Raw genomic sequence first — 26787 nt, forward strand, 5'->3', positions numbered from 1 at the left:
AGAGTGATCGTGTGTGTGAGTGAGACTGCATGAGAGTGAGTGTGTGTGAGAGAGACAGCATGAGAGTGAGCGTGTGTGAGTGAGACTGCATGAGAGTGAGTGTGTGTGAGAGAGATAGCATGAGAGTGAGTGTGTGTGAGAGAGACTGCATGAGAGTGAGTGTGTATGAGTGAGACAGCATGAGAGTGAGTGTGTGTGAGAGAGACTGAATGAGAGTGAGCGTGTGTGAGTGAGACAGCATGAGAGTGAGTGTGTGTGAGAGAGACAGCATGAGAGTGAGTGTGTGTGACAGAGACTGCATGAGAGTGAGTGTGTGTGAGTGAGACAGCATGAGAGTGAGTGTGTGTGAGAGAGACAGCATGAGAGTGAGTGTGTGTGAGTGAGACAGCATGAGAGTGAGCGTGTGTGTGAGTGAGACTGCATGAGAGTGAGTGTGTGTGAGTGAGACAGCATGAGAGTGAGCGTGTGTGAGTGAGACTGCATGAGAGTGAGTGTGTGTGAGTGAGACAGCATGAGAGTGAGTGTGTGTGAGTGAGACTGCATGAGAGTGATCGTGTGTGTGAGTGAGACTGCATGAGAGTGAGCGTGTGTGTGAGAGACTGCATGAGAATGAGTGTGTGTGAGTAAGGCTGCATGAGAGTGAGTGTGTGTGAGTGAGACAGCATGAGAGTGAGTGTGTGTGAGTGAGACTGCATGAGAGTGATCGTGTGTGTGAGTGAGACTGCATGAGAGTGAGCGTGTGTGTGAGAGACTGCATGAGAATGAGTGTGTGTGAGTAAGGCTGCATGAGAGTGAGTGTGTGTGAGTGAGACTGCATGAGAGTGAGTGTGTGTGAGAGAGACTGCATGAGAGTGAGTGTGTGTGAGTGAGACTGCATGAGAGCGAGCGTGTGTGAGTGAGACAGCATGAGAGTGAGTGTGTGTGAGTGAGACTGCATGAGAGTGAGCGTGTGTGAGTGAGACTGCATGAGAGTGAGTGTGTGAGAGACTGCATGAGAATGAGAGTGTGTGAGTAAGGCTGCATGAGAGTGAGTGTGTGTGAGTGAGACTGCATGAGAGTGAGTGTGTGTGAGAGAGACTGCATGAGAGTGAGTGTGTGTGAGTGAGACTGCATGAGAGCGAGCGTGTGTGTGAGAGACTGCATGAGAGAGAGTGTGTGTGAGTGAGACTGCATGAGAGTGAGCGTGTGTGAGTGAGACAGCATGAGAGTGAGTGTGTGTGAGTAAGACTGCATGAGAGTGAGCCTGTGTGAGTGAGACAGCATGAGAGTGAGCGTGTGTGAGTGAGACTGAATGAGAGTGAGTGTGTGTGAGAGAGACTGCGTGAGAGCGAGTGTGTGTGAGTGAGACTGCATGAGAGTGAGTGTGTGTGAGTGAGACAGCATGAGAGTGAGTGTGTGTGAGTAAGACTGCATGAGAGTGAGCCTGTGTGAGTGAGACAGCATGAGAGTGAGCGTGTGTGAGTGAGACTGAATGAGAGTGAGTGTGTGTGAGTGAGACAGCATGAGAGTGAGCGTGTGTGAGTGAGACTGAATGAGAGTGAGTGTGTGTGAGAGAGACTGCGTGAGAGCGAGTGTGTGTGAGTGAGACTGCATGAGAGTGAGCGTGTGAGTGAGACTGCATGAGAGTGAGTGTGTGTGAGTGAGACTGCATGAGAGTGAGTGTGTGTCAGTGAGACTGCATGAGAGTGAGTGTGTGTGAGTGAGACTGCATGAGAGTGAGTGTGTGTGAGTGAGACTGCATGAGAGTGAGCGTGTGTGAGTGAGACTGCATGAGAGTGAGTGTGTGTGAGTGAGACAGCATGAGAGTGAGTGTGTGTGAGTGAGACTGCATGAGAGTGAGTGTGTGTGAGTGAGACTGCATGAGAGTGAGTGTGTGTGAGTGAGACAGCATGAGAGTGAGTGTGTGTGAGTGAGACTGCATGAGAGGGAGCGTGTGTGAGTGAGTCTGCATGAGAGTGAGCCTGTGTGAGTGAGACTGCATGAGAGTGAGCGTGTGTGAGTGAGACAGCATGAGAGTGAGTGTGTGTGAGTGAGACAGCATGAGAGTGAGTGTGTGTGAGTGAGACAGCATGAGAGTGAGTGTGTGTGAGTGAGACAGTATGAGAGTGAGTGTGTGTGAGTGAGTCTGCATGAGAGTGAGCCTGTGTGAGTGAGACAGCATGAGAGTGAGTGTGTGTGAGTGAGACAGCATGAGAGTGAGTGTGTGTGAGTGAGACAGCATGAGAGTGAGTGTGTGTGAGTGAGACAGTATGAGAGTGAGTGTGTGTGAGTGAGACTGCATGAGAGTGAGTGTGTGTGAGTGAGACAGCATGAGAGTGAGCGTGTGTGAGTGAGACTGCATGAGAGTGAGCGTGTGTGAGTGAGACTGCATGAGAGGGAGCGTGTGTGAGTGAGTCTGCATGAGAGTGAGTGTGTGTGAGTGAGACTACATGAGAGTGAGTGTGTGTGAGTGACACTGAATGAGAGTGAGTGTGTGTGAGTGAGACAGCATGAGAGTGAGTGTGTGTGAGTGAGACAGTATGAGAGTGAGCGTGTGTGAGTGAGACTGCATGAGAGTGAGTGTGTGTGAGTGAGACTGCATGAGAGTGAGTGTGTGTGAGTGACACTGAATGAGAGTGAGTGTGTGTGAGTGAGACAGCATGAGAGTGAGTGTGTGTGAGTGAGACAGTATGAGAGGGAGCGTGTGTGAGTGAGACAGCATGAGAGTGAGTGTGTGTGAGTGAGACAGCATGAGAGTGAGTGTGTGTGAGTGAGACAGTATGAGAGGGAGCGTGTGTGAGTGAGACAGCATGAGAGTGAGTGTGTGTAAGTGAGACAGCATGAGAGTGAGTGTGTGTGAGTGAGACTGCATGAGAGTGATCGTGTGTGTGAGTAAGACTGCATGAGAGTGAGTGTGTGTGAGTGAGACTGCATGAGAGTGAGTGTGTGTTAGTGAGACTGCATGAGAGTGAGTGTGTGTGAGTGAGACAGCATGAGAGTGAGTGTGTGTGAGTGAGACAGTATGAGAGGGAGCGTGTGTGAGTGAGTCTGCATGAGAGTGAGCCTGTGTGAGTGAGACAGCATGAGAGTGAGTGTGTGTGAGTGAGACAGTATGAGAGTGAGTGTGTGTGAGTGAGACTGCATGAGAGTGAGTGTGTGTGAGTGAGACAGTATGAGAGTGAGTGTGTGTGAGTGAGACTGCATGAGAGTGAGCGTGTGTGAGTGAGACTGCATGAGAGTGAGCGTGTGTGAGTGAGACTGCAAGAGAGGGAGCGTGTGTGAGTGAGTCTGCATGAGAGTGAGTGTGTGTGAGTGAGACTACATGAGAGAGAGCGTGTGTGAGTGAGACTGCATGAGAGTGAGTGTGTGTGAGTGAGACTGCATGAGAGTGAGTGTGTGTGAGTGAGACTGAATGAGAGTGAGTGTGTGTGAGTGAGACTGCATGAGAGGGGGCGTCTGTGAGAGACTGCATGAGAGTGAGTGTGTGTGAGTGAGACTGCATGAGAGTGAGTGTGTGTGAGTGAGACAGCATGAGAGTGAGTGTGTGTGAGTGAGACAGTATGAGAGGGAGCGTGTGTGAGTGAGTCTGCATGAGAGTGAGCCTGTGTGAGTGAGACAGCATGAGAGTGAGTGTGTGTGAGTGAGACAGTATGAGAGTGAGTGTGTGTGAGTGAGACTGCATGAGAGTGAGTGTGTGTGAGTGAGACAGCATGAGAGTGAGTGTGTGTGAGTGAGACTGCATGAGAGTGAGTGTGTGTGAGTGAGACTGCATGAGAGTGAGTGTGTGTGAGTGAGACTGCATGAGAGGGAGCGTGTGTGAGTGAGTCTGCATGAGAGTGAGTGTGTGTGAGTGAGACTACATGAGAGTGAGTGTGTGTGAGTGAGACTGCATGAGAGTGAGTGTGTGTGAGTGAGACAGCATGAGAGTGAGTGTGTGTGAGCGAGACTGCATGAGAGTGAGTGTGTGTGAGCGAGACTGCATGAGAGTGAGTGTGTGTGAGTGAGACTGCATGAGAGTGAGTGTGTGTGAGTGAGACAGCATGAGAGTGAGTGTGTGTGAGTGAGACTGCATGAGAGTGAGTGTGTGTGAGTGAGACTGCATGAGAGTGAGTGTGTGTGAGTGAGACAGCATGAGAGTGAGTGTGTGTGAGTGAGACTGCATGAGAGTGAGTGTGTGTGAGCGAGACTGCATGAGAGTGAGTGTGTGTGAGTGAGACTGCATGAGAGTGAGTGTGTGTGAGTGAGACAGCATGAGAGTGAGTGTGTGTGAGTGAGACTGCATGAGAGTGAGCGTGTGTGAGTGAGACTGCATGAGAGTGAGCGTGTGTGAGTGAGACTGCGTGAGAGTGAGCGTGTGTGAGTGAGACTGCATGAGAGTGAGCGTGTGTGAGTGAGACAGCATGAGAGTGAGCGTGTGTGAGTGAGACTGCATGAGAGTGAGCGTGTGTGAGTGAGACTGCATGAGAGTGAGCGTGTGTGAGTGAGACTGCGTGAGAGTGAGCGTGTGTGAGTGAGACTGCATGAGAGTGAGCGTGTGTGTGAGTGAGACTGCATGAGAGTGAGTGTGTGTGAGTGAGACAGCATGAGAGTGAGCGTGTGTGAGTGAGACAGCATGAGAGTGAGCGTGTGTGAGTGAGACTGCATGAGAGTGAGCGTGTGTGAGTGAGACAGCATGAGAGTGAGCGTGTGTGAGTGAGACTGCATGAGAGTGAGCGTGTGTGAGTGAGACTGCATGAGAGTGAGTGTGTGTGAGTGAGACAGTATGAGAGGGAGCGTGTGTGAGTGAGACAGCATGAGAGTGAGTGTGTGTGAGTGAGACAGCATGAGAGTGAGTGTGTGTGAGTGAGACTGCATGAGAGTGATCGTGTGTGTGAGTAAGACTGCATGAGAGTGAGTGTGTGTGAGTGAGACTGCATGAGAGTGAGTGTGTGTTAGTGAGACTGCATGAGAGTGAGTGTGTGTGAGTGAGACAGCATGAGAGTGAGTGTGTGTGAGTGAGACAGTATGAGAGGGAGCGTGTGTGAGTGAGTCTGCATGAGAGTGAGCCTGTGTGAGTGAGACAGCATGAGAGTGAGTGTGTGTGAGTGAGACAGTATGAGAGTGAGTGTGTGTGAGTGAGACTGCATGAGAGTGAGTGTGTGTGAGTGAGACAGTATGAGAGTGAGTGTGTGTGAGTGAGACTGCATGAGAGTGAGCGTGTGTGAGTGAGACTGCATGAGAGTGAGCGTGTGTGAGTGAGACTGCAAGAGAGGGAGCGTGTGTGAGTGAGTCTGCATGAGAGTGAGTGTGTGTGAGTGAGACTACATGAGAGAGAGCGTGTGTGAGTGAGACTGCATGAGAGTGAGTGTGTGTGAGTGAGACTGCATGAGAGTGAGTGTGTGTGAGTGAGACTGAATGAGAGTGAGTGTGTGTGAGTGAGACTGCATGAGAGGGGGCGTCTGTGAGAGACTGCATCAGAGTGAGTGTGTGTGAGTGAGACTGCATGAGAGTGAGTGTGTGTGAGTGAGACAGCATGAGAGTGAGTGTGTGTGAGTGAGACAGTATGAGAGGGAGCGTGTGTGAGTGAGTCTGCATGAGAGTGAGCCTGTGTGAGTGAGACAGCATGAGAGTGAGTGTGTGTGAGTGAGACAGTATGAGAGTGAGTGTGTGTGAGTGAGACTGCATGAGAGTGAGTGTGTGTGAGTGAGACAGCATGAGAGTGAGTGTGTGTGAGTGAGACTGCATGAGAGTGAGTGTGTGTGAGTGAGACTGCATGAGAGTGAGTGTGTGTGAGTGAGACTGCATGAGAGGGAGCGTGTGTGAGTGAGTCTGCATGAGAGTGAGTGTGTGTGAGTGAGACTACATGAGAGTGAGTGTGTGTGAGTGAGACTGCATGAGAGTGAGTGTGTGTGAGTGAGACAGCATGAGAGTGAGTGTGTGTGAGCGAGACTGCATGAGAGTGAGTGTGTGTGAGCGAGACTGCATGAGAGTGAGTGTGTGTGAGTGAGACTGCATGAGAGTGAGTGTGTGTGAGTGAGACAGCATGAGAGTGAGTGTGTGTGAGTGAGACTGCATGAGAGTGAGTGTGTGTGAGTGAGACTGCATGAGAGTGAGTGTGTGTGAGTGAGACAGCATGAGAGTGAGTGTGTGTGAGTGAGACTGCATGAGAGTGAGTGTGTGTGAGCGAGACTGCATGAGAGTGAGTGTGTGTGAGTGAGACTGCATGAGAGTGAGTGTGTGTGAGTGAGACAGCATGAGAGTGAGTGTGTGTGAGTGAGACTGCATGAGAGTGAGCGTGTGTGAGTGAGACTGCATGAGAGTGAGCGTGTGTGAGTGAGACTGCGTGAGAGTGAGCGTGTGTGAGTGAGACTGCATGAGAGTGAGCGTGTGTGAGTGAGACAGCATGAGAGTGAGCGTGTGTGAGTGAGACTGCATGAGAGTGAGCGTGTGTGAGTGAGACTGCATGAGAGTGAGCGTGTGTGAGTGAGACTGCGTGAGAGTGAGCGTGTGTGAGTGAGACTGCATGAGAGTGAGCGTGTGTGTGAGTGAGACTGCATGAGAGTGAGTGTGTGTGAGTGAGACAGCATGAGAGTGAGCGTGTGTGAGTGAGACAGCATGAGAGTGAGCGTGTGTGAGTGAGACTGCATGAGAGTGAGCGTGTGTGAGTGAGACAGCATGAGAGTGAGCGTGTGTGAGTGAGACTGCATGAGAGTGAGCGTGTGTGAGTGAGACTGCATGAGAGTGAGTGTGTGTGAGTGAGACTGCATGAGAGTGAGCGTGTGTGTGAGTGAGACTGCATGAGAGTGAGTGTGTGTGAGTGAGACAGCATGAGAGTGAGCGTGTGTGAGTGAGACAGCATGAGAGTGAGCGTGTGTGAGTAAGACTGCATGAGAGTGAGCGTGTGTGAGTGAGACAGCATGAGAGTGAGCGTGTGTGAGTGAGACTGCATGAGAGTGAGCGTGTGTGAGTGAGACTGCATGAGAGTGAGTGTGTGTGAGTGAGACTGCATGAGAGTGAGTGTGTGTGAGTGAGACAGCATGAGAGTGAGTGTGTGTGAGTGAGACTGCATGAGAGTGAGTGTGTGTGAGTGAGACTGCATGAGAGTGAGTGTGTGTGAGTGAGACTGCATGAGAGGGAGCGTGTGTGAGTGAGTCTGCATGAGAGTGAGTGTGTGTGAGTGAGACTACATGAGAGTGAGTGTGTGTGAGTGAGACTGCATGAGAGTGAGTGTGTGTGAGTGAGACAGCATGAGAGTGAGTGTGTGTGAGCGAGACTGCATGAGAGTGAGTGTGTGTGAGCGAGACTGCATGAGAGTGAGTGTGTGTGAGTGAGACTGCATGAGAGTGAGTGTGTGTGAGTGAGACAGCATGAGAGTGAGTGTGTGTGAGTGAGACTGCATGAGAGTGAGTGTGTGTGAGTGAGACTGCATGAGAGTGAGTGTGTGTGAGTGAGACAGCATGAGAGTGAGTGTGTGTGAGTGAGACTGCATGAGAGTGAGTGTGTGTGAGCGAGACTGCATGAGAGTGAGTGTGTGTGAGTGAGACTGCATGAGAGTGAGTGTGTGTGAGTGAGACAGCATGAGAGTGAGCGTGTGTGAGTGAGACTGCATGAGAGTGAGCGTGTGTGAGTGAGACTGCATGAGAGTGAGCGTGTGTGAGTGAGACTGCGTGAGAGTGAGCGTGTGTGAGTGAGACTGCATGAGAGTGAGCGTGTGTGAGTGAGACAGCATGAGAGTGAGCGTGTGTGAGTGAGACTGCATGAGAGTGAGCGTGTGTGAGTGAGACTGCATGAGAGTGAGCGTGTGTGAGTGAGACTGCGTCAGAGTGAGCGTGTGTGAGTGAGACTGCATGAGAGTGAGCGTGTGTGTGAGTGAGACTGCATGAGAGTGAGTGTGTGTGAGTGAGACAGCATGAGAGTGAGCGTGTGTGAGTGAGACTGCATGAGAGTGAGCGTGTGTGAGTGAGACAGCATGAGAGTGAGCGTGTGTGAGTGAGACTGCATGAGAGTGAGCGTGTGTGAGTGAGACTGCATGAGAGTGAGCGTGTGTGAGTGAGACTGCATGTGAGTGAGTGTGTGTGAGTGAGACTGCATGAGAGTGAGTGTGTGTGAGTGAGACTGCATGAGAGTGAGCGTGTGTGAGTGAGACTGCATGAGAGTGAGTGTGTGTGAGTGAGACTGCATGAGAGTGAGTGTGTGTGAGTGAGACAGCATGAGAGTGAGTGTGTGTGAGTGAGACTGCATGAGAGTGAGTGTGTGTGAGTGAGACTGCATGAGAGTGAGTGTGTGTGAGTGAGACTGCATGAGAGGGAGCGTGTGTGAGTGAGTCTGCATGAGAGTGAGTGTGTGTGAGTGAGACTACATGAGAGTGAGTGTGTGTGAGTGAGACTGCATGAGAGTGAGTGTGTGTGAGTGGGACAGCATGAGAGTGAGTGTGTGTGAGCGAGACTGCATGAGAGTGAGTGTGTGTGAGCGAGACTGCATGAGAGTGAGTGTGTGTGAGTGAGACTGCATGAGAGTGAGTGTGTGTGAGTGAGACAGCATGAGAGTGAGTGTGTGTGAGTGAGACTGCATGAGAGTGAGTGTGTGTGAGTGAGACTGCATGAGAGTGAGTGTGTGTGAGTGAGACAGCATGAGAGTGAGTGTGTGTGAGTGAGACTGCATGAGAGTGAGTGTGTGTGAGCGAGACTGCATGAGAGTGAGTGTGTGTGAGTGAGACTGCATGAGAGTGAGTGTGTGTGAGTGAGACAGCATGAGAGTGAGCGTGTGTGAGTGAGACTGCATGAGAGTGAGCGTGTGTGAGTGAGACTGCATGAGAGTGAGCGTGTGTGAGTGAGACTGCGTGAGAGTGAGCGTGTGTGAGTGAGACTGCATGAGAGTGAGCGTGTGTGAGTGAGACAGCATGAGAGTGAGCGTGTGTGAGTGAGACTGCATGAGAGTGAGCGTGTGTGAGTGAGACTGCATGAGAGTGAGCGTGTGTGAGTGAGACTGCGTGAGAGTGAGCGTGTGTGAGTGAGACTGCATGAGAGAGAGCGTGTGTGTGAGTGAGACTGCATGAGAGTGAGTGTGTGTGAGTGAGACAGCATGAGAGTGAGCGTGTGTGAGTGAGACAGCATGAGAGTGAGCGTGTGTGAGTGAGACTGCATGAGAGTGAGCGTGTGTGAGTGAGACAGCATGAGAGTGAGTGTGTGTGAGTGAGACTGCATGAGAGTGAGCGTGTGTGAGTGAGACTGCATGAGAGTGAGCGTGTGTGAGTGAGACTGCATGTGAGTGAGTGTGTGTGAGTGAGACTGCATGAGAGTGAGTGTGTGTGAGTGAGACTGCATGAGAGTGAGCGTGTGTGAGTGAGACTGCATGAGAGTGAGTGTGTGTGAGTGAGACTGCATGAGAGTGAGCGTGTGTGAGTGAGACTGCATGAGAGTGAGTGTGTGTGAGTGAGACTGCATGAGAGTGAGTGTGTGTGAGTGAGACTGCGTGAGAGTGAGTGTGTGTGAGTGAGACTGCATGAGAGTGAGCGTGTGTGAGTGAGACTGCATGAGAGTGAGTGTGTGTGAGTGAGACTGCATGAGAGTGAGTGTGTGTGAGTGAGACAGCATGAGAGTGAGCGTGTGTGAGTGAGACAGCATGAGAGTGAGCGTGTGTGAGTGAGACTGCATGAGAGTGAGCGTGTGTGAGTGAGACAGCATGAGAGTGAGCGTGTGTGAGTGAGACTGCATGAGAGTGAGCGTGTGTGAGTGAGACTGCATGAGAGTGAGCGTGTGTGAGTGAGACTGCGTGAGAGTGAGCGTGTGTGAGTGAGACTGCATGAGAGTGAGCGTGTGTGAGTGAGACTGCATGAGAGCGAGTGTGTGAGTGAGACAGCATGAGAGTGAGCGTGTGTGAGTGAGACTGCATGAGAGTGAGTGTGTGTGAGTGAGACAGCATGAGAGTGAGTGTGTGAGTGAGACTGCGTGAGAGTGAGCGTGTGTGAGTAAGACTGCATGAGAGTGAGCGTGTGTGAGAGAGACTGCATGAGAGTGAGTGTGTGTGAGTGAGACAGCATGAGAGTGAGTGTGTGTGAGTGAGACAGCATGAGAGTGAGTGTGTGTGAGTGAGACAGCATGAGAGTGAGTGTGTGTGAGTGAGACAGCATGAGAGTGAGTGTGTGTGAGTGAGACAGCATGAGAGTGAGTGTGTGTGAGTGAGACTGCATGAGAGTGAGTGTGTGTGAGTGAGTCTGCATGAGAGTGAGTGTGTGTGAGTGAGACAGCATGAGAGTGAGTGTGTGTGAGTGAGACAGCATGAGAGTGAGCCTGTGTGATTGAGACAGCATGAGAGTGAGCGTGTGTGAGTGAGACAGCATGAGAGTGAGTGTGTGTGAGTGAGACAGCATGAGAGTGAGTGTGTGTGAGTGAGACAGCATGAGAGTGAGTGTGTGTGAGTGAGACAGCATGAGAGTGAGTGTGTGTGAGTGAGACAGCATGAGAGTGAGTGTGTGAGTGAGACAGCATGAGAGTGAGTGTGTGTGAGTGAGACAGCATGAGAGTGAGTGTGTGTGAGTGAGACAGCATGAGAGTGAGTGTGTGTGAGTGAGACAGCATGAGAGTGAGTGTGTGTGAGTGAGACAGCATGAGAGTGAGTGTGTGTGAGTGAGACAGCATGAGAGTGAGTGTGTGTGAGTGAGACAGCATGAGAGTGAGTGTGTGTGAGTGAGACAGCATGAGAGTGAGCCTGTGTGATTGAGACAGCATGAGAGTGAGCGTGTGTGAGTGAGACAGCATGAGAGTGAGCGTGTGTGAGTGAGACAGCATGAGAGTGAGTGTGTGTGAGTGAGAGACTGCATGAGAGTGAGCGTGTGTGAGTGAGACTGAATGAGAGTGAGTGTGTGTGAGTGAGACAGCATGAGAGTGAGTGTGTGTGAGTGAGACAGCATGAGAGTGATCGTGTGTGAGTGAGACTGCATGAGAGTGAGTGTGTGTGAGTGAGACTGCATGAGAGTGAGCCTGTGTGAGTGAGACAGCATGAGAGTGAGTGTGTGTGAGTGAGACTGCATGAGAGTGAGTGTGTGTGAGTGAGACTGCATGAGAGTGAGCCTGTGTGAGTGAGACAGCATGAGAGTGAACGTGTGTGAGCGAGACTGCATGAGAGTGAGTGTGTGTGAGTGAGACTGCATGAGAGTGAGTGTGTGTGAGTGAGACTGCATGAGAGTGAGTGTGTGTGAGTGAGACTGCATGAGAGTGAGTGTGTGTGAGTGAGACTGCATGAGAGTGAGTGTGTGAGTGAGACAGCATGAGAGTGAGTGTGTGTGAGTGAGACTGCATGAGAGTGAGTGTGTGTGAGTGAGACTGCATGAGAGTGAGCGTGTGTGAGTGAGACTGCATGAGAGTGAGTGTGTGTGAGTGAGACTGCATGAGAGTGAGTGTGTGTGAGTGAGACTGCATGAGAGTGAGTGTGTGTGAGTGAGACTACATGAGAGTGAGCGTGTGTGAGTGAGACAGCATGAGAGTGAGTGTGTGAGTGAGACAGCATGAGAGTGAGTGTGTGTGAGTGAGACTGCATGAGAGTGAGCGTGTGAGTGAGACAGCATGAGAGTGAGTGTGTGAGTGAGACAGCATGAGAGTGAGTGTGTGTGAGTGAGACTGCATGAGAGTGAGTGTGTGTGAGTGAGACTGCATGAGAGTGAGTGTGTGTGAGTGAGACAGCATGAGAGTGAGCGTGTGTGAGTGAGACTGCATGAGAGTGAGTGTGTGTGAGTGAGACTGCATGAGAGTGAGCGTGTGTGAGTGAGACTACATGAGAGTGAGTGTGTGAGTGAGACTGCATGAGAGTGAGTGTGTGTGAGTGAGACTGCATGAGAGCGAGCGTGTGTGAGTGAGACTGCATGAGAGTGAGTGTGTGAGTGAGACAGCATGAGAGTGAGTGTGTGTGAGTGAGACTGAATGAGAGTGAGTGTGTGTGAGTGAGACAGCATGAGAGTGAGTGTGTGTGAGTGAGACAGCATGAGAGTGAGTGTGTGTGAGTCAGACTGAATGAGAGTGAGTGTGTGTGAGTGAGACAGCATGAGAGTGAGTGTGTGTGAGTGAGACAGCATGAGAGTGAGTGTGTGTGAGTGAGACTGAATGAGAGTGAGTGTGTGTGAGTGAGACAGCATGAGAGTGAGCGTGTGTGAGTGAGACTGCATGAGAGTGAGTGTGTGTGAGTGAGACTGCATGAGAGTGAGCGTGTGTGTGAGAGGCTGCATGAGAGTGAGTGTGTGTGAGTGAGACAGCATGAGAGTGAGCGTGTGTGAGTGAGACAGCATGAGAGTGAGTGTGTGTGATTGAGACTGCATTAGAGTGAGTGTGTGTGAGTGAGACAGCATGAGAGTGAGTGTGTGTGAGTGAGACAGCATGAGAGTGAGCGTGTGTGAGTGAGACAGCATGAGAGTGAGTGTGTGTGAGTGAGACTGAATGAGAGTGAGTGTGTGTGAGTGAGACTGCATGAGAGTGTGTGTGTGAGTGAGACTGCATGAGAGTGAGTGTGTGTGAGTGAGACTGCATGAGAGTGAGCGTGTGTGAGTGAGACTGCATGAGAGTGAGTGTGTGAGAGTGAGACTGCATGAGAGTGAGTGTGTGTGAGTGAGACAGCATGAGAGTGAGCGTGTGTGAGTGAGACTGCATGAGAGTGAGCGTGTGTGAGTGAGACTGCGTGAGAGTGAGCGTGTGTGAGTGAGACTGCGTGAGAGTGAGCGTGTGTGAGTGAGACAGCATGAGAGTGAGCGTGTGTGAGTGAGACTGCATGAGAGTGAGCGTGTGTGAGTGAGACTGCATGAGAGTGAGCGTGTGTGAGTGAGACTGCGTGAGAGTGAGCGTGTGTGAGTGAGACTGCATGAGAGTGAGCATGTGTGTGAGTGTGACTGCATGAGAGTGAGTGTGTGTGAGTGAGACAGCATGAGAGTGAGCGTGTGTGAGTGAGACAGCATGAGAGTGAGCGTGTGTGAGTGAGACTGCATGAGAGTGAGCGTGTGTGAGTGAGACAGCATGAGAGTGAGCGTGTGTGAGTGAGACTGCATGAGAGTGAGCGTGTGTGAGTGAGACTGCATGAGAGTGAGCGTGTGTGAGTGAGACTGCATGTGAGTGAGTGTGTGTGAGTGAGACTGCATGAGAGTGAGTGTGTGTGAGTGAGACTGCATGAGAGTGAGCGTGTGTTAGTGAGACTGCATGAGAGTGAGTGTGTGTGAGTGAGACTGCATGAGAGTGAGCGTGTGTGAGTGAGACTGCATGAGAGTGAGTGTGTGTGAGTGAGACTGCATGAGAGTGAGTGTGTGTGAGTGAGACTGCGTGAGAGTGAGCGTGTGTGAGTGAGACTGCATGAGAGTGAGTGTGTGTGAGTGAGACTGCATGAGAGTGAGCGTGTATGAGTGAGACTGCATGAGAGTGAGTGTGTGTGAGTGAGACTGCATGAGAGTGAGTGTGTGTGAGTGAGACAGCATGAGAGTGAGCGTGTGTGAGTGAGACAGCATGAGAGTGAGCGTGTGTGAGTGAGACTGCATGAGAGTGAGCGTGTGTGAGTGAGACAGCATGAGAGTGAGCGTGTGTGAGTGAGACTGCATGAGAGTGAGCGTGTGTGAGTGAGACTGCATGAGAGTGAGCGTGTGTGAGTGAGACTGCGTGAGAGTGAGCGTGTGTGAGTGAGACTGCATGAGAGTGAGCGTGTGTGAGTGAGACTGCATGAGAGCGAGTGTGTGAGTGAGACAGCATGAGAGTGAGCGTGTGTGAGTGAGACTGCATGAGAGTGAGTGTGTGTGAGTGAGACAGCATGAGAGTGAGTGTGTGAGTGAGACTGCGTGAGAGTGAGCGTGTGTGAGTAAGACTGCATGAGAGTGAGCGTGTGTGAGAGAGACTGCATGAGAGTGAGTGTGTGTGAGTGACACAGCATGAGAGTGAGTGTGTGTGAGTGAGACAGCATGAGAGTGAGTGTGTGTGAGTGAGACAGCATGAGAGTGAGTGTGTGTGAGTGAGACAGCATGAGAGTGAGTGTGTGTGAGTGAGACAGCATGAGAGTGAGTGTGTGTGAGTGAGACTGCATGAGAGTGAGTGTGTGTGAGTGAGTCTGCATGAGAGTGAGTGTGTGTGAGTGAGACAGCATGAGAGTGAGCGTGTGTGAGTGAGACTGCATGAGAGTGAGTGTGTGTGAGTGAGACTGCATGAGAGTGAGCGTGTGTGAGTGAGACTACATGAGAGTGAGTGTGTGAGTGAGACTGCATGAGAGTGAGTGTGTGTGAGTGAGACTGCATGAGAGCGAGCGTGTGTGAGTGAGACTGCATGAGAGTGAGTGTGTGAGTGAGACAGCATGAGAGTGAGTGTGTGTGAGTGAGACTGAATGAGAGTGAGTGTGTGTGAGTGAGACAGCATGAGAGTGAGTGTGTGTGAGTCAGACAGCATGAGAGTGAGTGTGTGTGAGTCAGACTGAATGAGAGTGAGTGTGTGTGAGTGAGACAGCATGAGAGTGAGTGTGTGTGAGTGAGACAGCATGAGAGTGAGTGTGTGTGAGTGAGACTGAATGAGAGTGAGTGTGTGTGAGTGAGACAGCATGAGAGTGAGCGTGTGTGAGTGAGACTGCATGAGAGTGAGTGTGTGTGAGTGAGACTGCATGAGAGTGAGCGTGTGTGTGAGAGGCTGCATGAGAGTGAGTGTGTGTGAGTGAGACAGCATGAGAGTGAGCGTGTGTGAGTGAGACAGCATGAGAGTGAGTGTGTGTGATTGAGACTGCATTAGAGTGAGTGTGTGTGAGTGAGACAGCATGAGAGTGAGTGTGTGTGAGTGAGACAGCATGAGAGTGAGCGTGTGTGAGTGAGACAGCATGAGAGTGAGTGTGTGTGAGTGAGACTGAATGAGAGTGAGTGTGTGTGAGTGAGACTGCATGAGAGTGTGTGTGTGAGTGAGACTGCATGAGAGTGAGTGTGTGTGAGTGAGACTGCATGAGAGTGAGCGTGTGTGAGTGAGACTGCATGAGAGTGAGTGTGTGAGAGTGAGACTGCATGAGAGTGAGTGTGTGTGAGTGAGACAGCATGAGAGTGAGCGTGTGTGAGTGAGACTGCATGAGAGTGAGCGTGTGTGAGTGAGACTGCGTGAGAGTGAGCGTGTGTGAGTGAGACTGCGTGAGAGTGAGCGTGTGTGAGTGAGACAGCATGAGAGTGAGCGTGTGTGAGTGAGACTGCATGAGAGTGAGCGTGTGTGAGTGAGACTGCATGAGAGTGAGCGTGTGTGAGTGAGACTGCGTGAGAGTGAGCGTGTGTGAGTGAGACTGCATGAGAGTGAGCATGTGTGTGAGTGTGACTGCATGAGAGTGAGTGTGTGTGAGTGAGACAGCATGAGAGTGAGCGTGTGTGAGTGAGACAGCATGAGAGTGAGCGTGTGTGAGTGAGACTGCATGAGAGTGAGCGTGTGTGAGTGAGACAGCATGAGAGTGAGCGTGTGTGAGTGAGACTGCATGAGAGTGAGCGTGTGTGAGTGAGACTGCATGAGAGTGAGCGTGTGTGAGTGAGACTGCATGTGAGTGAGTGTGTGTGAGTGAGACTGCATGAGAGTGAGTGTGTGTGAGTGAGACTGCATGAGAGTGAGCGTGTGTTAGTGAGACTGCATGAGAGTGAGTGTGTGTGAGTGAGACTGCATGAGAGTGAGCGTGTGTGAGTGAGACTGCATGAGAGTGAGTGTGTGTGAGTGAGACTGCATGAGAGTGAGTGTGTGTGAGTGAGACTGCGTGAGAGTGAGTGTGTGTGAGTGAGACTGCATGAGAGTGAGCGTGTGTGAGTGAGACTGCATGAGAGTGAGTGTGTGTGAGTGAGACTGCATGAGAGTGAGTGTGTGTGTGAGACTGCATGAGAGTGAGTGTGTGTGAGTGAGACAGCATGAGAGTGAGCGTGTGTGAGTGAGACAGCATGAGAGTGAGCGTGTGTGAGTGAGACTGCATGAGAGTGAGCGTGTGTGAGTGAGACAGCATGAGAGTGAGCGTGTGTGAGTGAGACTGCATGAGAGTGAGCGTGTGTGAGTGAGACTGCATGAGAGTGAGCGTGTGTGAGTGAGACTGCGTGAGAGTGAGCGTGTGTGAGTGAGACTGCATGAGAGTGAGCGTGTGTGAGTGAGACTGCATGAGAGCGAGTGTGTGAGTGAGACAGCATGAGAGTGAGCGTGTGTGAGTGAGACTGCATGAGAGTGAGTGTGTGTGAGTGAGACAGCATGAGAGTGAGTGTGTGAGTGAGACTGCGTGAGAGTGAGCGTGTGTGAGTAAGACTGCATGAGAGTGAGCGTGTGTGAGAGAGACTGCATGAGAGTGAGTGTGTGTGAGTGACACAGCATGAGAGTGAGTGTGTGTGAGTGAGACAGCATGAGAGTGAGTGTGTGTGAGTGAGACAGCATGAGAGTGAGTGTGTGTGAGTGAGACAGCATGAGAGTGAGTGTGTGTGAGTGAGACAGCATGAGAGTGAGTGTGTGTGAGTGAGACTGCATGAGAGTGAGTGTGTGTGAGTGAGTCTGCATGAGAGTGAGTGTGTGTGAGTGAGACAGCATGAGAGTGAGTGTGTGTGAGTGAGACAGCATGAGAGTGAGTGTGTGTGAGTGAGACAGCATGAGAGTGAGTGTGTGTGAGTGAGACAGCATGAGAGTGAGTGTGTGTGAGTGAGACAGCATGAGAGTGAGCCTGTGTGATTGAGACAGCATGAGAGTGAGCGTGTGTGAGTGAGACAGCATGAGAGTGAGTGTGTGTGAGTGAGACAGCATGAGAGTGAGTGTGTGTGAGTGAGAGACTGCATGAGAGTGAGCGTGTGTGAGTGAGACTGAATGAGAGTGAGTGTGTGTGAGTGAGACAGCATGAGAGTGAGTGTGTGTGAGTGAGACAGCATGAGAGTGATCGTGTGTGAGTGAGACTGCATGAGAGTGAGTGTGTGTGAGTGAGACTGCATGAGAGTGAGCCTGTGTGAGTGAGACAGCATGAGAGTGAGTGTGTGTGAGTGAGACTGCATGAGAGTGAGTGTGTGTGAGTGAGACTGCATGAGAGTGAGCCTGTGTGAGTGAGACAGCATGAGAGTGAACGTGTGTGAGCGAGACTGCATGAGAGTGAGCGTGTGTGAGTGAGACTGCATGAGAGTGAGTGTGTGAGAGTGAGACTGCATGAGAGTGAGTGTGTGTGAGTGAGACAGCATGAGAGTGAGCGTGTGTGAGTGAGACAGCATGAGAGTGAGTGTGTGTGAGTGAGACTGAATGAGAGTGAGTGTGTGTGAGTGAGACTGCATGAGAGTGAGTGTGTGTGAGTGAGACTGCATGAGAGTGAGTGTGTGTGTGTGTGAGACTGCATGAGAGTGAGCGTGTGTGAGTGAGACTGCATGAGAGTGAGTGTGTGAGAGTGAGACTGCATGAGAGTGAGTGTGTGTGAGTGAGACAGCATGAGAGTGAGTGTGTGTGAGTGAGACTGCATGAGAGTGAGTATGTGTGAGTGAGACTGCATGAGAGTGAGTGTGTGTGAGAGAGACTGAATGAGAGTGAGTGTGTGTGAGTGAGACTGCGTGAGAGTGAGCGTGTGTGAGAGAGACTGCATGAGAGTGAGTGTGTGATTGAGACTGCATGAGAGCGAGCGTGTGTGAGTGAGACAGCATGAGAGTGAGTGTGTGAGTGAGACTGCATGAGAGCGAGCGTGTGTGAGTGAGACTGCATGAGAGTGAGTGTGTGTGAGTGAGACAGCATGAGAGTGAGTGTGTGTGAGTGAGACAGCATGAGAGTGAGTGTGTGTGAGTGAGACAGCATGAGAGTGAGTGTGTATGAGTGAGACTGCATGAGAGTGAGCGTGTGTGAGTGAGACTGCGTGAGAGTGAGCGTGTGTGAGAGAGACTGCATGAGAGTGAGTGTGTGATTGAGACTGCATGAGAGCGAGCGTGTGTGAGTGAGACAGCATGAGAGTGAGTGTGTGAGTGAGACTGCATGAGAGCGAGCGTGTGTGAGGTGTGAGTGAGACTGCATGAGAGTGAGTGTGTGTGAGTGAGACAGCATGAGAGTGAGCGTGTGTGAGTGAGACAGCATGAGAGTGAGCGTGTGTGAGTGAGACTGCATGAGAGTGAGCGTGTGTGAGTGAGACTGCATGAGAGTGAGCGTGTGTGAGTGAGACTGCATGTGAGTGAGTGTGTGTGAGTGAGACTGCATGAGAGTGAGTGTGTGTGAGTGAGACTGCATGAGAGTGAGCGTGTGTGAGTGAGACTGCATGAGAGTGAGCGTGTGTGAGTGAGACTGCATGAGAGTGAGTGTGTGTGAGTGAGACTGCATGAGAGTGAGCGTGTTTGAGTGAGACTGCATGAGAGTGAGTGTGTGTGAGTGAGACTGCATGAGAGTGAGTGTGTGTGAGTGAGACTGCGTGAGAGTGAGTGTGTGTGAGTGAGACTGCATGAGAGTGAGCGTGTGTGAGTGAGACTGCATGAGAGTGAGTGTGTGTGAGTGAGACTGCATGAGAGTGAGTGTGTGTGAGTGAGACAGCATGAGAGTGAGCGTGTGTGAGTGAGACAGCATGAGAGTGAGCGTGTGTGAGTGAGACTGCATGAGAGTGAGCGTGTGTGAGTGAGACAGCATGAGAGTGAGCGTGTGTGAGTGAGACTGCATGAGAGTGAGCGTGTGTGAGTGAGACTGCATGAGAGTGCGCGTGTGTGAGTGAGACTGCGTGAGAGTGAGCGTGTGTGACTGAGACTGCATGAGAGTGAGCGTGTGTGAGTGAGACTGCATGAGAGCGAGTGTGTGAGTGAGACAGCATGAGAGTGAGCGTGTGTGAGTGAGACTGCATGAGAGTGAGTGTGTGTGAGTGAGACAGCATGAGAGTGAGTGTGTGAGTGAGACTGCGTGAGAGTGAGCGTGTGTGAGTAAGACTGCATGAGAGTGAGCGTGTGTGAGAGAGACTGCATGAGAGTGAGTGTGTGTGAGTGAGACAGCATGAGAGTGAGTGTGTGTGAGTGAGACAGCATGAGAGTGAGTGTGTGTGAGTGAGACAGCATGAGAGTGAGTGTGTGTGAGTGAGACAGCATGAGAGTGAGTGTGTGTGAGTGAGACAGCATGAGAGTGAGTGTGTGTGAGTGAGACTGCATGAGAGTGAGTGTGTGTGAGTGAGTCTGCATGAGAGTGAGTGTGTGTGAGTGAGACAGCATGAGAGTGAGTGTGTGTGAGTGAGACAGCATGAGAGTGAGTGTGTGTGAGTGAGACAGCATGAGAGTGAGTGTGTGTGAGTGAGACAGCATGAGAGTGAGTGTGTGTGAGTGAGACAGCATGAGAGTGAGCCTGTGTGATTGAGACAGCATGAGAGTGAGTGTGTGTGAGTGAGACAGCATGAGAGTGAGTGTGTGTGAGTGAGAGACTGCATGAGAGTGAGCGTGTGTGAGTGAGACTGAATGAAAGTGAGTGTGTGTGAGTGAGACAGCATGAGAGTGATCGTGTGTGAGTGAGACTGCATGAGAGTGAGTGTGTGTGAGTGAGACTGCATGAGAGTGAGCCTGTGTGAGTGAGACAGCATGAGAGTGAGTGTGTGTGAGTGAGACTGCATGAGAGTGAGTGTGTGTGAGTGAGACTGCATGAGAGTGAGCCTGTGTGAGTGAGACAGCATGAGAGTGAACGTGTGTGAGCGAGACTGCATGAGAGTGAGTGTGTGTGAGTGAGACTGCATGAGAGTGAGTGTGTGTGAGTGAGACTGCATGAGAGTGAGTGTGTGTGAGTGAGACTGCATGAGAGTGAGTGTGTGTGAGTGAGACTGCATGAGAGTGAGTGTGTGTGAGTGAGACTGCATGAGAGTGAGTGTGAGTGAGACAGCATGAGAGTGAGTGTGTGTGAGTGAGACTGCATGAGAGTGAGTGTGTGTGAGTGAGACTGCATGAGAGTGAGCGTGTGTGAGTGAGACAGCATGAGAGCGAGTGTGTGAGTGAGACTGCATGAGAGTGAGTGTGTGTGAGTGAGACTGCATGAGAGTGAGTGTGTGTGAGTGAGACTGCATGAGAGTGAGTGTGTGTGAGTGAGACTGCATGAGAGTGAGCGTGTGTGAGTGAGACAGCATGAGAGTGAGTGTGTGAGTGAGACAGCATGAGAGTGAGTGTGTGTGAGTGTGACTGCATGAGAGTGAGTGTGTGTGAGTGAGACAGCATGAGAGTGAGTGTGTGTGAGTGAGACTGCATGAGAGTGAGCGTGTGTGAGTGAGACAGCATGAGAGTGAGTGTGTGAGTGAGACAGCATGAGAGTGAGTGTGTGTGAGTGAGACTGCATGAGAGTGAGTGTGTGTGAGTGAGACTGCATGAGAGTGAGTGTGTGTGAGTGAGACAGCATGAGAGTGAGCGTGTGTGAGTGAGACTGCATGAGAGTGAGTGTGTGTGAGTGAGACTGCATGAGAGTGAGCGTGTGTGAGTGAGACTACATGAGAGTGAGTGTGTGAGTGAGACTGCATGAGAGTGAGTGTGTGTGAGTGAGACTGCATGAGAGCGAGCGTGTGTGAGTGAGACTGCATGAGAGTGAGTGTGTGAGTGAGACAGCATGAGAGTGAGTGTGTGTGAGTGAGACTGAATGAGAGTGAGTGTGTGTGAGTGAGACAGCATGAGAGTGAGTGTGTGTGAGTGAGACAGCATGAGAGTGAGTGTGTGTGAGTGAGACTGAATGAGAGTGAGTGTGTGTGAGTGAGACAGCATGAGAGTGAGTGTGTGTGAGTGAGACAGCATGAGAGTGAGTGTGTGTGAGTGAGACTGAATGAGAGTGAGTGTGTGTGAGTGAGACAGCATGAGAGTGAGCGTGTGTGAGTGAGACTGCATGAGAGTGAGTGTGTGTGAGTGAGACTGCATGAGAGTGAGCGTGTGTGTGAGAGACTGCATGAGAGTGAGTGTGTGTGAGTGAGACAGCATGAGAGTGAGCGTGTGTGAGTGAGACAGCATGAGAGTGAGTGTGTGTGATTGAGACTGCATGAGAGTGAGTGTGTGTGAGTGAGACAGCATGAGAGTGAGTGTGTGTGAGTGAGACAGCATGAGAGTGAGCGTGTGTGAGTGAGACAGCATGAGAGTGAGTGTGTGTGAGTGAGACTGAATGAGAGTGAGTGTGTGTGAGTGAGACTGCATGAGAGTGAGTGTGTGTGAGTGAGACTGCATGAGAGTGAGTGTGTGTGAGTGAGACTGCATGAGAGTGAGCGTGTGTGAGTGAGACTGCATGAGAGTGAGTGTGTGAGAGTGAGACTGCATGAGAGTGAGTGTGTGTGAGTGAGACAGCATGAGAGTGAGTGTGTGTGAGTGAGACTGCATGAGAGTGAGTGTGTGTGAGTGAGACTGCATGAGAGTGAGCGTGTGTGAGTGAGACTGCATGAGAGTGAGTGTGTGTGAGTGAGACAGCATGAGAGTGAGTGTGTGTGAGTGAGACAGCATGAGAGTGAGTGTGTGTGAGTGAGACTGCATGAGAGTGAGTGTGTGTGAGTGAGACTGCATGAGAGTGAGTGTGTGTGAGTGAGACTGCATGAGAGTGAGTGTGTGTGAGTGAGACTGTATGAGAGTGAGTGTGTGTGAGAGAGACTGAATGAGAGTGAGTGTGTGTGAGTGAGACTGCGTGAGAGTGAGCGTGTGTGAGAGAGACTGCATGAGAGTGAGTGTGTGATTGAGACTGCATGAGAGCGAGCGTGTGTGAGTGAGACAGCATGAGAGTGAGTGTGTGAGTGAGACTGCATGAGAGCGAGCGTGTGTGAGTGAGACTGCATGAGAGTGAGTGTGTGTGAGAGAGACTGAATGAGAGTGAGTGTGTGTGAGTGAGACTGCGTGAGAGTGAGCGTGTGTGAGAGAGACTGCATGAGAGTGAGTGTGTGATTGAGACTGCATGAGAGCGAGCGTGTGTGAGTGAGACAGCATGAGAGTGAGTGTGTGAGTGAGACTGCATGAGAGCGAGCGTGTGTGAGTGAGACTGCATGAGAGTGAGTGTGTGTGAGTGAGACAGCATGAGAGTGAGTGTGTGTGAGTGAGACAGCATGAGAGTGAGTGTGTATGAGTGAGACTGCATGCGAGTGAGCGTGTGTGAGTGAGAATGCGTGAGAGTGAGCGTGTGTGAGAGAGACTGCATGAGAGTGAGTGTGTGATTGAGACTGCATGAGAGCGAGCGTGTGTGAGTGAGACAGCATGAGAGTGAGTGTGTGAGTGAGACTGCATGAGAGCGAGCGTGTGTGAGTGAGACTGCATGAGAGTGAGTGTGTGTGAGTGAGACAGCATGAGAGTGAGCGTGTGTGAGTGAGACAGCATGAGAGTGAGTGTGTATGAGTGAGACTGCATGAGAGTGAGCGTGTGTGAGAGAGACTGAATGAGAGTGAGTGTGTGTGAGTGAGACTGCGTGAGAGTGAGCGTGTGTGAGTGAGACTGCATGAGAGTGAGCGTGTGTGAGTGAGACTGAATGAGAGTGAGTGTGTGTGAGTGAGACTGCATGAGAGTTAGCGTGTGTGAGTGAGACTGCATGAGAGTGAGTGTGTGTGAGTGAGACTGCATGAGAGTGAGTGTGTGTGAGTGAGACTGCATGAGAGTGAGCGTGTGTGAGTGAGACTACATGAGAGTGAGTGTGTGAGTGAGACTGCATGAGAGTGAGTGTGTGTGAGTGAGACTGCATGAGAGCGAGCGTGTGTGAGTGAGACTGCATGAGAGTGAGTGTGTGAGTGAGACAGCATGAGAGTGAGTGTGTGTGAGTGAGACTGAATGAGAGTGAGTGTGTGTGAGTGAGACAGCATGAGAGTGAGTGTGTGTGAGTGAGACAGCATGAGAGTGAGTGTGTGTGAGTGAGACTGAATGAGAGTGAGTGTGTGTGAGTGAGACAGCATGAGAGTGAGTGTGTGTGAGTGAGACAGCATGAGAGTGAGTGTGTGTGAGTGAGACTGAATGAGAGTGAGTGTGTGTGAGTGAGACAGCATGAGAGTGAGCGTGTGTGAGTGAGACTGCATGAGAGTGAGTGTGTGTGAGTGAGACTGCATGAGAGTGAGCGTGTGTGTGAGAGACTGCATGAGAGTGAGTGTGTGTGTGTGAGAAAGCATGAGAGTGAGCGTGTGTGAGTGAGACAGCATGAGAGTGAGTGTGTGTGATTGAGACTGCATGAGAGTGAGTGTATGTGAGTGAGACAGCATGAGAGTGAGTGTGTGTGAGTGAGACAGCATGAGAGTGAGCGTGTGTGAGTGAGACAGCATGAGAGTGAGTGTGTGTGAGTGAGACTGAATGAGAGTGAGTGTGTGTGAGTGAGACTGCATGAGAGTGAGTGTGTGTGAGTGAGACTGCATGAGAGTGAGTGTGTGTGAGTGAGACTGCATGAGAGTGAGCGTGTGTGAGTGAGACTGCATGAGAGTGAGTGTGTGAGAGTGAGACTGCATGAGAGTGAGTGTGTGTGAGTGAGACAGCATGAGAGTGAGCGTGTGTGAGTGAGACAGCATGAGAGTGAGTGTGTGTGAGTGAGACTGAATGAGAGTGAGTGTGTGTGAGTGAGACTGCATGAGAGTGAGTGTGTGTGTGTGAGACTGCATGAGACTGAGTGTGTGTGAGTGAGACTGCATGAGAGTGAGCGTGTGTGAGTGAGACTGCATGAGAGTGAGTGTGTGAGAGAGAGACTGCATGAGAGTGAGTGTGTGTGAGTGAGACAGCATGAGAGTGAGTGTGTGTGAGTGAGACTGCATGAGAGTGAGTGTGTGTGAGTGAGACTGCATGAGAGTGAGTGTGTGTGAGTGAGACTGCATGAGAGTGAGTGTGTGTGAGTGAGACTGCATGAGAGTGAGTGTGTGTGAGTGAGACTGCATGAGAGTGAGTGTGTGTGAGAGAGACTGAATGAGAGTGAGTGTGTGTGAGTGAGACTGCGTGAGAGTGAGCGTGTGTGAGAGAGACTGCATGAGAGTGAGTGTGTGATTGAGACTGCATGAGAGCGAGCGTGTGTGAGTGAGACAGCATGAGAGTGAGTGTGTGAGTAAGACTGCATGAGAGCGAGCGTGTGTGAGTGAGACTGCATGAGAGTGAGTGTGTGTGAGAGAGACTGAATGAGAGTGAGTGTGTGTGAGTGAGACTGCGTGAGAGTGAGCGTGTGTGAGAGAGACTGCATGAGAGTGAGTGTGTGATTGAGACTGCATGAGAGCGGGCGTGTGTGAGTGAGACAGCATGAGAGTGAGTGTGTGAGTGAGACTGCATGAGAGCGAGCGTGTGTGAGTGAGACTGCATGAGAGTGAGTGTGTGTGAGTGAGACAGCATGAGAGTGAGCGTGTGTGAGTGAGACAGCATGAGAGTGAGTGTGTATGAGTGAGACTGCATGAGAGTGAGCGTGTGTGAGAGAGACTGAATGAGAGTGAGTGTGTGTGAGTGAGACTGCGTGAGAGTGAGCGTGTGTGAGTGAGACTGCATGAGAGTGAGCGTGTGTGAGTGAGACTGCATGAGAGTGAGTGTGTGTGAGTGAGACTGCATGAGAGTGAGTGTGTGTGAGTGAGACTGCATGAGAGTGAGTGTGTGTGAGTGAGACTGCATGAGAGTGAGTGTGTGTGAGAGAGACTGAATGAGAGTGAGTGTGTGTGAGTGAGACTGCGTGAGAGTGAGCGTGTGTGAGAGAGACTGCATGAGAGTGAGTGTGTGATTGAGACTGCATGAGAGCGAGCGTGTGTGAGTGAGACAGCATGAGAGTGAGTGTGTGAGTAAGACTGCATGAGAGCGAGCGTGTGTGAGTGAGACTGCATGAGAGTGAGTGTGTGTGAGAGAGACTGAATGAGAGTGAGTGTGTGTGAGTGAGACTGCGTGAGAGTGAGCGTGTGTGAGAGAGACTGCATGAGAGTGAGTGTGTGATTGAGACTGCATGAGAGCGGGCGTGTGTGAGTGAGACAGCATGAGAGTGAGTGTGTGAGTGAGACTGCATGAGAGCGAGCGTGTGTGAGTGAGACTGCATGAGAGTGAGTGTGTGTGAGTGAGACACATGAGAGTGAGTGTGTGTGAGTGAGACAGCATGAGAGTGAGTGTGTATGAGTGAGACTGCATGAGAGTGAGCGTGTGTGAGTGAGACTGCGTGAGAGTGAGCGTGTGTGAGAGAGACTGCATGAGAGTGAGTGTGTGATTGAGACTGCATGAGAGCGAGCGTGTGTGAGTGAGACAGCATGAGAGTGAGTGTGTGAGTGAGACTGCATGAGAGCGAGCGTGTGTGAGTGAGACTGCATGAGAGTGAGTGTGTGTGAGTGAGACAGCATGAGAGTGAGCGTGTGTGAGTGAGACAGCATGAGAGTGAGTGTGTATGAGTGAGACTGCATGAGAGTGAGCGTGTGTGAGAGAGACTGAATGAGAGTGAGTGTGTGTGAGTGAGACTGCGTGAGAGTGAGCGTGTGTGAGTGAGACTGCATGAGAGTGAGCGTGTGTGAGTGAGACTGAATGAGAGTGAGTGTGTGTGAGTGAGACTGCATGAGAGTTAGCGTGTGTGAGTGAGACTGCATGAGAGTGAGTGTGTGTGAGTGAGACTGCATGAGAGTGAGTGTGTGTGAGAGAGACTGCATGAGAGAGAGCGTGTGTGAGTGAGACTGCATGAGAGTGAGTGTGTGTGAGAGAGACTGCATGAGAGAGAGCGTGTGTGAGAGAGACTGCATGAGAGAGAGCGTGTGTGAGAGAGACTGCATGAGAGTGAGTGTGTGTGAGTGAGAATGCATGAGAGTGAGTGTGTGTGAGAGAGACTGCATGAGAGAGAGCGTGTGTGAGAGAGACTGCATGAGAGTGAGCGTGTGTGAGAGAGACTGCATGAGAGTGAGTGTGTGTGAGTGAGACTGCATTAGAGCGAGTGTGTGTGAGTGTGACTGCATGAGAGTGAGTGTGTGTGAGTGAGACTGCATGAGAGCGAGCTTGTGTGAGTGAGACTGAATGAGAGTGAGCGTGTGTGAGTGAGACTGCATGAGAGTGAGCGTGTGTGAGTGAGACTGCATGAGAGTGAGTGTGTGAGTGAGACAGCATGAGAGTGAGCGTGTGTGAGTGAGACTGCATGAGAGTGAGCGTGTGTGAGAGAGACTGCATGAGGGGGAGCGTGTGTGAGTGAGACTGCATGAGAGTGAGCGTGTGTGAGTGAGACTGCATGAGAGTGAGCGTGTGTGAGTAAGACTGCATGAGAGCGAGTGTGTGTGAGTGAGACTACATGTGAGTGAGCCTGTGTGAGTGAAACTGCATGAGAGGGAGCATGTGTGAGAGAGACTGCATGAGAGTGAGTGTGTGTGAGTGAGACTGCATGAGAGTGAGCCTGTGTGAGTGAAACTGCATGGGAGTGAGTGTGTGAGAGTGAGACAGCATGAGAGCGAGCGTGTGTGAGTGAGACTGCATGAGAGTGAGTGTGTGTGAGTGAGACAGCATGAGAGTGAGCGTGTGTGAGTGAGACTGCATGAGAGTGAGCGTGTGTGAGTGAGACTGCATGAGAGCGAGCGTGTGTGAGAGAGACTGCATGAAAGTGAGCGTGTGTGAGTGAAACTGCGTGAGAGTGAGTGTGTGAGTGAGACTGAATGAGAGCGAGCGTGTGTGAGCGAGACTGCATGAGAGTGAGTGTGTGTGAGTGAGACTGCATGAGAGCGAGTGTGTGAGTGAGACTGAATGAGAGCGAGCGTGTGTGAGCGAGACTGCATGAGAGTGAGCGTGTGTGAGTGAAACTGCGTGAGAGTGAGTGTGTGAGTGAGACTGAATGAGAGCGAGCGTGTGTGAGCGAGACTGCATGAGAGTGAGTGTGTGTGAGTGAGACTGCATGAGAGCGAGTGTGTGAGTGAGACTGAATGAGAGCGAGCGTGTGTGAGAGAGACTGCATGAAAGTGAGCGTGTGTGAGTGAAACTGCGTGAGAGTGAGTGTGTGAGTGAGACTGAATGAGAGCGAGCGTGTGTGA

The sequence above is a fragment of the Scyliorhinus torazame genome, chromosome 16 (genome assembly GCF_047496885.1).
Source record: "Scyliorhinus torazame isolate Kashiwa2021f chromosome 16, sScyTor2.1, whole genome shotgun sequence".
NCBI classification, from domain to species: domain Eukaryota; kingdom Metazoa; phylum Chordata; class Chondrichthyes; order Carcharhiniformes; family Scyliorhinidae; genus Scyliorhinus; species Scyliorhinus torazame.